This window comes from Gymnoscopelus braueri, assembly GCF_963280865.1.
Source record: "Gymnoscopelus braueri genome assembly, chromosome: 15".
NCBI lineage: Eukaryota > Metazoa > Chordata > Actinopteri > Myctophiformes > Myctophidae > Gymnoscopelus > Gymnoscopelus braueri.
Window position 1 is genome coordinate 34,799,624 of NC_137620.1, and position 8,374 is coordinate 34,807,997.

General features: G+C 42.7%; 1 protein-coding gene across 1 annotated transcript in view; it reads left to right on the forward strand.

Moving 5' to 3' along the window:
- The window catches only part of slc8a4b (solute carrier family 8 member 4b), a 178,845-nt gene that overhangs the window by 153,750 nt on the left and 16,721 nt on the right, over nt 1-8,374 (forward strand). The gene's annotated exons all lie outside the window — the stretch shown is intronic.

An 8,374-nucleotide genomic window follows, 5' to 3' on the forward strand; every position in this document is an offset into this window, starting at 1 on the left:
CTCATGCTGTATGCTGCTGGTCTCAGGGCTATAAACCCACACAACAACACCAGAGAGAGCGAGCCAGCAGAGAGAGAGAGAGCTGTCCCAATGGTGCAAAGTTAGAAGCAAAGGGATAGCCAATGGGGAAGCAGTTCATTATAGAGAAATAAACCCCCGACAGGGTGATTAGACCCCGACACGTAGCGGTGGGGTCTAATCACCCTGAAGGGGTGATTATTCTTTTCATGATTAATAGTAGTAGTAGTAGTAGTTGTGTGTGTGCGTTACATCATCTCTCCACTGTACCCTATCAGTTGCCATGCCAACCACACATTCCCCATGCAATACCCTCAATAAGTGGGAGTGCTCCATTTAGCACGCTGGCATTCAGTGATGGAAGTGCTTTTTTTAAGTAGCAATCCCACAATGTAGAAATACTACCAAAAATACAACGCTGTTGAAATACTACCAAAAATAGGCCTGTATTAAATAGTTGGACTTGAGTCGAAGTATAAAAGTATTGGCATCAATATATGTACAGTACCAAAGTAAAAGTACTCACATTTTTCTAAATTGGTGAAACGTTTTCGTTGACGTAAACGCAGGTTAAAATTACGTTTTTACACATTTTGATATGGCTTACCAAGATTCAAGATTTAATTAATGTATTTGTCGTTTACGTCTGCAAGCATCAGAAAACGAAACGAAACGAAATAAATAGTGAAAAGATCTACAAGCTCACAACGCGCATTGTGATCTGCTGTTTAAAAAAAAATAGGGATTGTCCGATTATTAATCGATTATTTTTTATTAAATTATAGTTTATTTTTAATAATCGACTAAATCAATTAGTTTGATTTGCTCACCTAGTTTGTTTTCAGTTCCTTGCTGCTCAGCATACCAGTGTGTATGTCACTGTCCATCCCAGAGGTTCTCAAACATTTTCATGTTTCAAGGACCCCAGAATTTACTTGGCCGCGGACCCCCACCTGAAAATGTGTTGTGCCAGGGAGCAGGGACCCCCGATACAAGATTTGTGTTGTTAAAATGTTTCAAAACGATTTTTCCCTGATCTTTTGAAATATAGCCGATGGATATAGGGTTAAAGTGGTTAATGAGTTTGATGCTATATTAGCTCATTTTGCTAGGGACCCCTTGGAAACCCCTGGTACTTGAGGGTACCCCTGGTACTTGAGGGGTAATCACTGAGAATCACTGGTCTATCCCTTTCTCTGTCTCGCTCTGTCTCGCTCTGTCTCTCTCTACCTCTCTCTCTCATGCTCTCATCCCCTTCTCTAAACTCTCCACACACACTTGCTCACCACAACAAGAGACCACTTAGCGTGTGTGTGTGTGTGTGTGTGTGTGTGTGTGTGTGTGTGTGTGTGTGTGTGTGTGTGTGTGTGTGTGTGTGTGTGTGTGTGTGTGTGTGTGTGTGTGTGTGTGTGCGTGCGCGCGTGCGCGTGCGTGTGCGCGTGTGCGCGTGTGTGTGTGCGTGTGTGTGCACGTGCGCGCTTGTGTTTTCTCATTTCAAGCTGTCATTAACATAATATCTCTACCCTCCTCTCATAACCTTCCCTCTTATTGCTACTCCCCCAATCACCTCTCTCTCTCTCTCTCTCTCTCTCTCTCTCTCTCTCTCTCTCTCTCTCTCTCTCTCTCTCTCTCTCTCGCTCTCCTATAATTGTTTTGTTCAAGTTGTTTCCACTTCAGAGAGAAAGACAATGTGACTATTTTAGTGTGTGTGAGTGAGTTTTAAATGACAGAATACATGTTTAACACACCTCTTTTTTTACCCAATGCACTGTTTATAAAGCCCTGCAGTCAGGCAAAAAAAGGAAAAGTCCACCTGCATGGGCTTTCACTTTTTCTTTGACTTGAATGCATAGCCTCTATACTTTTCTTTGACAAATCGCTATACACCTATAGAATGTGCCTAAGATTAGACCAGGAATGATAAGACAGAGGACCATGTCTATATTGAAGAGATTCATTCTCTTTTACATGAACCCTAGAGTTGTCTGCGTTGTGAGCTTGTAGATCGTCTATTTTCTGCGAAGAGAAAAAAAGAGCTGACCTAGTACAGAGCCCTGGGGGACCCGGACCCCGGTCAACTAAGCATAATATGCTATCGTCTCTGTCGGGTGGAAACCTCATATGTCGAGAAATGTTACTTCTCAGGATTCAAATTCGAAAACAGCAAAAGTAGCAGATCTACAAACTCTTTTGATGCTTTTCAATCAGAAACACTCTCGTCTTAGTAGATTCAGTTCACCATTTATTGCCACAAATGGAAACAGTTAAGCTTGGCGTTAAAGCTCCGCTCTTGGGAGAATATTCACTGAATTTTGTCGAAGCAGCCTGCTAAGCATATATTCAGAGAATGCTTATACAAATCCCTATAGATACAATGTCAACAATAGCAGTACATTGACATATTAGTTAGAATTAGCAGATATACATGATACACAAGTATTTGAGCCTATATGCAAGACTCTAAACAAGCAGATATACATGATAACCACAAGTATTTGAGCCTAAGCCAGACTCTAATCAAAAGGTGGAGGCTGGGGTGGAGGAGGAGCTAGCAAAATGCATTGGTTCAGCAACCAAGAAAGACCTAGAGAATAGAAGCTGTATTTAAAGGATCCTCTTTGCTCATGCGTGAGCTGTGATTGGATAATGAGTGTGTGACGTAATGACCACTGAGCTGTGAATGGGAAATAGAATGCTGATGTTCACATCAGCTGACTGACCGCTGGTTACAGCTTTGGTGCACGACTTCCGTGTCCTGCATGAACTAACGCTATGCTTCATTTGTGTGACGCTGTACTATGATCAAGTAGGGCGTTAATTTACGAGATTTCCGCCCGACAGCAACGATGTGCAACTTGTTGCGTTTGCAAATCACCGGTGTGGCCTGAGCTAGCTTTAGTGTTTTGCCAATTATTTGGGGGCCCAATTGCAGTATCCTCACGGCCCACCAGTGGGCCCCCGACCCACAGGTGGGGAACCGCTGCTCTAATGTGTGATGATCATACAATGAAGACACAAAGGCCCGTCCGTCCGCCTTAGACGGAAGCAGAGCCTCGTGGCTCGTATTGTTGTTCAACTTAAACTCTTGGAAGCATAAAAGTTTAATGATCTCACTCTCATTGTACCACAGCCTCTCTCACAGCTGCTCTAGGGCGTGTGTGTGTGTGTGTGTGTGTGTGTGTGTGTGTGTGTGTGTGTGTGTGTGTGTGTGTGTGTGTGTGTGTGTGCGTGTGCGTGTGTGTGTGAGGAAGAGAGAGAGAGTTTTAGAGGTTTCCATAATGGCAGAAGCGGCATAAAACTTGAGTGTGCGTATCAATCACACTCACTCAGGAAAATGAGTTGTTTAATATTGTGGGCTCACACATACACACACTGCTAAAAATAGAGCGGGCATTCTTTTATTGCCTGGTAACAGACACGCGTGCGCACACACACACACACACACACACACACACACACACACACACACACACACACACACACACACACACACACACACACACACACACACACACACACACACACACACACATACTGGGCGTCCATAGTTATAAATCAAGAGAAGTAGCTGAGCCAGATGAAGAGGTACAGAGTTGTCAGAGGGAATAATTAAATTGGAATGAAAGAGGAGGAAGAGAGACAGAAAGAGAGAGAGACAGAAAGAGAGAGAGACAGAAAGAGAGAGAGAGATAAGAGAGAGAGAGCATGTTTGTTACCAATACTGTAAGTAATGCAACTCATCCATGAAACTGTCAGTCAATCAAGAACTTTCTACACGCACACAGACAGACAGACAGACAGACAGACAGACAGACAGACAGACAGACAGACAGACAGACAGACAGACAGACAGACAGACAGACAGACAGACAGACAGACAGACAGACAGACAGACAGACAGACAGACAGACCGTGATGGTAGTCACCATAGTTACCATAGTCCTTCTCCGTTCTCTACACTGGCTCCCCGTAGCGGCTCGCATTCAGTTTAAAACCCTGGTGCTAGCCTATAGGGCAGTGAAAGGAACAGCTCATTTTTACCTCCGGGCTATGGTCGATGCTTACACCCCTGCACGACCACTTCAGTCTGCCACCTCGGGGCGACTGATTGCCTCGTCACTCAAGGGTCCTTCTGGTCGATCGACACGGTCACGACCTTTTTCTGTTCTGGCCCCATGAATGAACTTCCCACTGATGTCAGGACAGCAGAGTCACTGCCCATCTTTCGCCGCAGGCTGAAACCCCACCTCTTCAGGAAACACTACCCTTCCTCTTTGCCTGGCCTACTTGTTGTTAACTAGTTGTACGAACTCTTGTTTTATTGTTGTATTGTTTTATTGGATCTTGTTTAGTCGATACACTTATTTGTTTTAGCTTGTGCTCATTTGATTTAGCTATTTTGTCTCATCTGTTTAAGAAAGTAGGTAGCTGATATATTGCACTTTTACCTTAGCGCTAGGTATACTCTTGGTTGCTTGTTTTTGCAGGAAATGCACTTAAGACTTCTGGTGATTCGTAGTTTCATTCCCTACTCATGTTGAATGCACTTTTGTATTGTAAGTCGCTTTGGATAAAAGCGTCTGCTAAATGACTGTAATGTAATGTAAATGTAATGGTAGTAGGCCTATAAAACTTGATGTTTCTCTCTCTCTCTCTCTGTCTCTTTCTGTCGCTCTCTCTGTCTCTCCCTGTTCTCTCGTCTATTTTTAGGGGGGGGGAGCAGGTGCTGAGAAATAACAAGATGGGAACATGTGCAGTAGAGAGAGGGAACAGATAGTGGTGGCTTAAAGGAGAATTTCGCCTGACGTTATTCTTACCTTTATTATGAGGTTATGACAGTACAGAAATTCCATAACTCCATAACGGATCCGCCACAGTTAAAGACCCGCGCCTATGGTTCTTGCTTTAAATCGCGTATTCTAATAGCTTTTTTTTTGGGGGGGGGGGGGAGAGATCTGATGTTTACAGTGAGAGAACATTATGCAATCTGTTGTTCTTGAATGCGCTCGAGCGCAAGCAGCGCTTTGACGACACTTCCGGTCGGGCGCCGGAAGTGTCGTCAAAGCGCTGCTTGCGCTCGCGCAGATACACCAAAAAACAGATCTACAAGCTCACAACGCGTCGCATGAGCTTGTAGATGGGCTATTTTCAAATAGCCAATGTACATATATAGGGGTTAAAGTGGTTAAACTGATTGTGATGCTATTAACTGATTTTGCTGGAGACCCCTTGGAACCCAGCGTTTTTGTTTTATTTTGTTTTGTTTTGTTTAATTCACGGAATTTGGTGTAATTTTTTTTCTTCAGAATTCTTCTTTGTTTTAAAATTGTGATTTGTTTTTCTGATTTTTAAAAAATAATAATAATAACCCCAAAATGGGTCCCGATCCACTGTTTGGGAAATATTGAAATAAAGGACACAGGAGATGAAGGGATGTTTGGGGGGTGAAAAGAAAGAGAAGAAGTGAAAGAGAAATAAAAGGAGAGATGGGGAACGAGGCAAAGATAGGAGTGCTGCTGTAGCTATAGACTGACTCTATGAATAATAAATCAATCTGTGTGCCTGGCTGCGTGTGTGTGTGCGTGTGTGTGTGCGTGTGTGTGCGTGTGTGTGTGTGTGTGTGTGTGTGTGTGTGTGTGTGTGTGTGTGTGTGTGTGTGTGTGTGTGTGTGTGTGTGTGTGTGTGTGTGTGTGTGTGTGTGTCTGTCTGTCTGTGTGTGTGTGTGTGTGTGTGTGTGTGTGTGTGTGTGTGCTACATGATAGGTGCAATTGCTCGGGTGTAAAAAATGCAGATGAGCGAAACATGTTTTTATTAACAAAGCCCTGTGTGTGTGTGTGGGTGGGTGTGTGTGTGTGTGTGTGTGTGTGTGTGTGTGTGTGTGTGTGTGTGTGTGTGTGTGTGTGTGTGTGTGTGTGTGTGTGTGTGTGTGTGTGTGTGTGTGTGTGTGTGTGTGTGTGTGTGTGTGTGTGTGTGTGTGTTCAGTTGAATCCCTCTGCATCTTAATGTCTTATACTCACACTACTGATACCCCTCTCTCTCTCTCTCTCTCTCTCTCTCTCTCTCTCTCTCTCTCTCTCTCTCTCTCTCTCTCTCTCTCTCTCTCTCTCTCTCTCTCTCTCTCTCTCTCTCTCTCTTGTCCTGTCCTCAGTTGTCCCCACTCATCCTAGTGACAATTAAAAACAGATCATTATATTGTGGTGTAGGTGTGCAGAACAGATTTCACCTTCATACATAACCCAGAGAGACCCCCATAGTGTTGACATGAAATCAGTGAAGCGCTGTCTGTCTGTTGGTTCTTTAATTATTAACCAAAGAATGACTGAAATGTTAGTTATCTTCTCAGCACCAAATACTGCCATTAAACAGCTATACTAGCATTCACATACTACTATAAATGCTTGGAATCTCTGTCCATCCGTCTGTGCGTGCGTGCGTCTGTAGTTCACGTATCTCGATTTCTTTGCAATTGTTTTATTACTTAATTCATCAAATAATCAAGAAGTACATTTGTGGGAATGTTTGATAATATGTCAACAAATCGAATAACCACTTAAAACATATTATATACTTTGTCGCACAATGGAGTCATGCAAAAGATAGTTAACATATGTGATGCATTGTTTTTTTTCAAATGATTTGCCTATAATGGCATGCCCAATAATAGGGATTGATTACTGATACAATTATTTTTATTAAATATTAATTATTTTATATAATATATAATTGATACAATTGATTAGTTTGATTAACTGTTACAGTCAGTACTATGATGTCAGTCATCTCCACATTCGGGCAAAGTTTCAGCCCCAAGTAAAAAAAGTTAAACGATACTCACAATATGGGGGGATTTACTTCCTTGGCCTACTGGAAGTGTGCACAGAAAATGTGGCACTGATCGGTTCAGCGGTTTGCGAGATTAGCCCTTTCTTCTATTCCATACGGCTCGCCTTTGAGGAGCCATACAATACAAAGATAAAGTAATCATCAAATAAAAACAAATGGATCGCATAAACAAAAGGCGTAAAAGGAGATAAGCATGGATGAAAAATATAAGATAATAAAAAAAAACACCATGCAAAGAGCCTTGACATAAAAAGTAGCTTTTTAGAAGTGATTTAAAAGAAGACATTGACTCAGGCAGGCTGTTCCAAAACTTTGGTATCAGGGCCTCAAAAGCCCTGTTCACCCCAGATAAACCAAGAGGGCCGTGTCTGACGATCTGAGGCTGCAGCCGCTGCACTCAGGCTCAGAGGGGACCAGAAAAATATCAAATGTAAGTACTGTAGAAGCCTGGCCTCGAAAAGATTTAAAAGTCATCAGTGAAATCTTAAAAATCTATTCTGAAACTCCCACGTTGGCCCAGAAGTACTACTTAAACCCTCTGGGCCAGCAGAACGCACGTTACACTTAACACATTGACTGCCAATCGCGTAGATCTACGCAAACCTATTTAAAGCCGCCACGTGCCAATCGCGTAGACCTACGCGAAGTGTTTTTTTTTTTTAAGTTCACATTGCACTTTTTTTCACTTTCGATACGACACATTTCATTGTAGCACCACCGGAAACGGAATGATCCGGGATCCGGTTTTGCCGATCCCATCGGCCTCCATTCTAAAGCGGACACTAAAACGCCATTTTCTCGTTTTTCTCGTCGCTGATCGCTGTTTAACATAAACCGTTGTAACTACAAGATGGCGGCTGGGTTTTTGAAGGGGATTTCACTGGGCTATGCAGTTGGATCGCCGCTGTGTTTACAAACAGTTTTATGCTAGATCTAAAGGGATTTAACGAGGTCTGTGGCGACGTGAATAAAACAAAAAAACAACAATAAAACGCTGGCACTGGTGAGTACATTATGAGATTAAACTCTGGCGTGGAATGTGTTAAAAGTAAAAATAATGCCCTATAATAAAATAAAAATAAAAAACACCTAATGAATGCTACAACACCTAATGAATGCTACAACACCTAATGAATGCTACAACACCTAATGAATGCTACAAGAGCGTTTGGTGAGACCAGGCTGCGTCCCAGTTGAGTGACAGTCAGATGACAGAGACGTCTGCCAAATAAATATCATTTGGGGGGTTCTTGGCACGAAAACATTTGAGAACTACTGATTTAGAATGTTTTTTTAGGCCTCCGGTCTTAATGGGGTTAAGGTGACATGTTTGTAAAACCACCAGTAGTTGACCAAACGCCAGGCAAAAATTGTCAATCTACAAGTTCATGAACATCCATTCATTCATTCTCTCTCTCTCTCTCTCTCTCTCTCTCTCTCTCTCTCTCTCTCTCTCTCTCTCTCTCTCTCTCTCTCTCTCTCTCTCTCTCTCTTTCTCTCTCTCTCTCTCTCT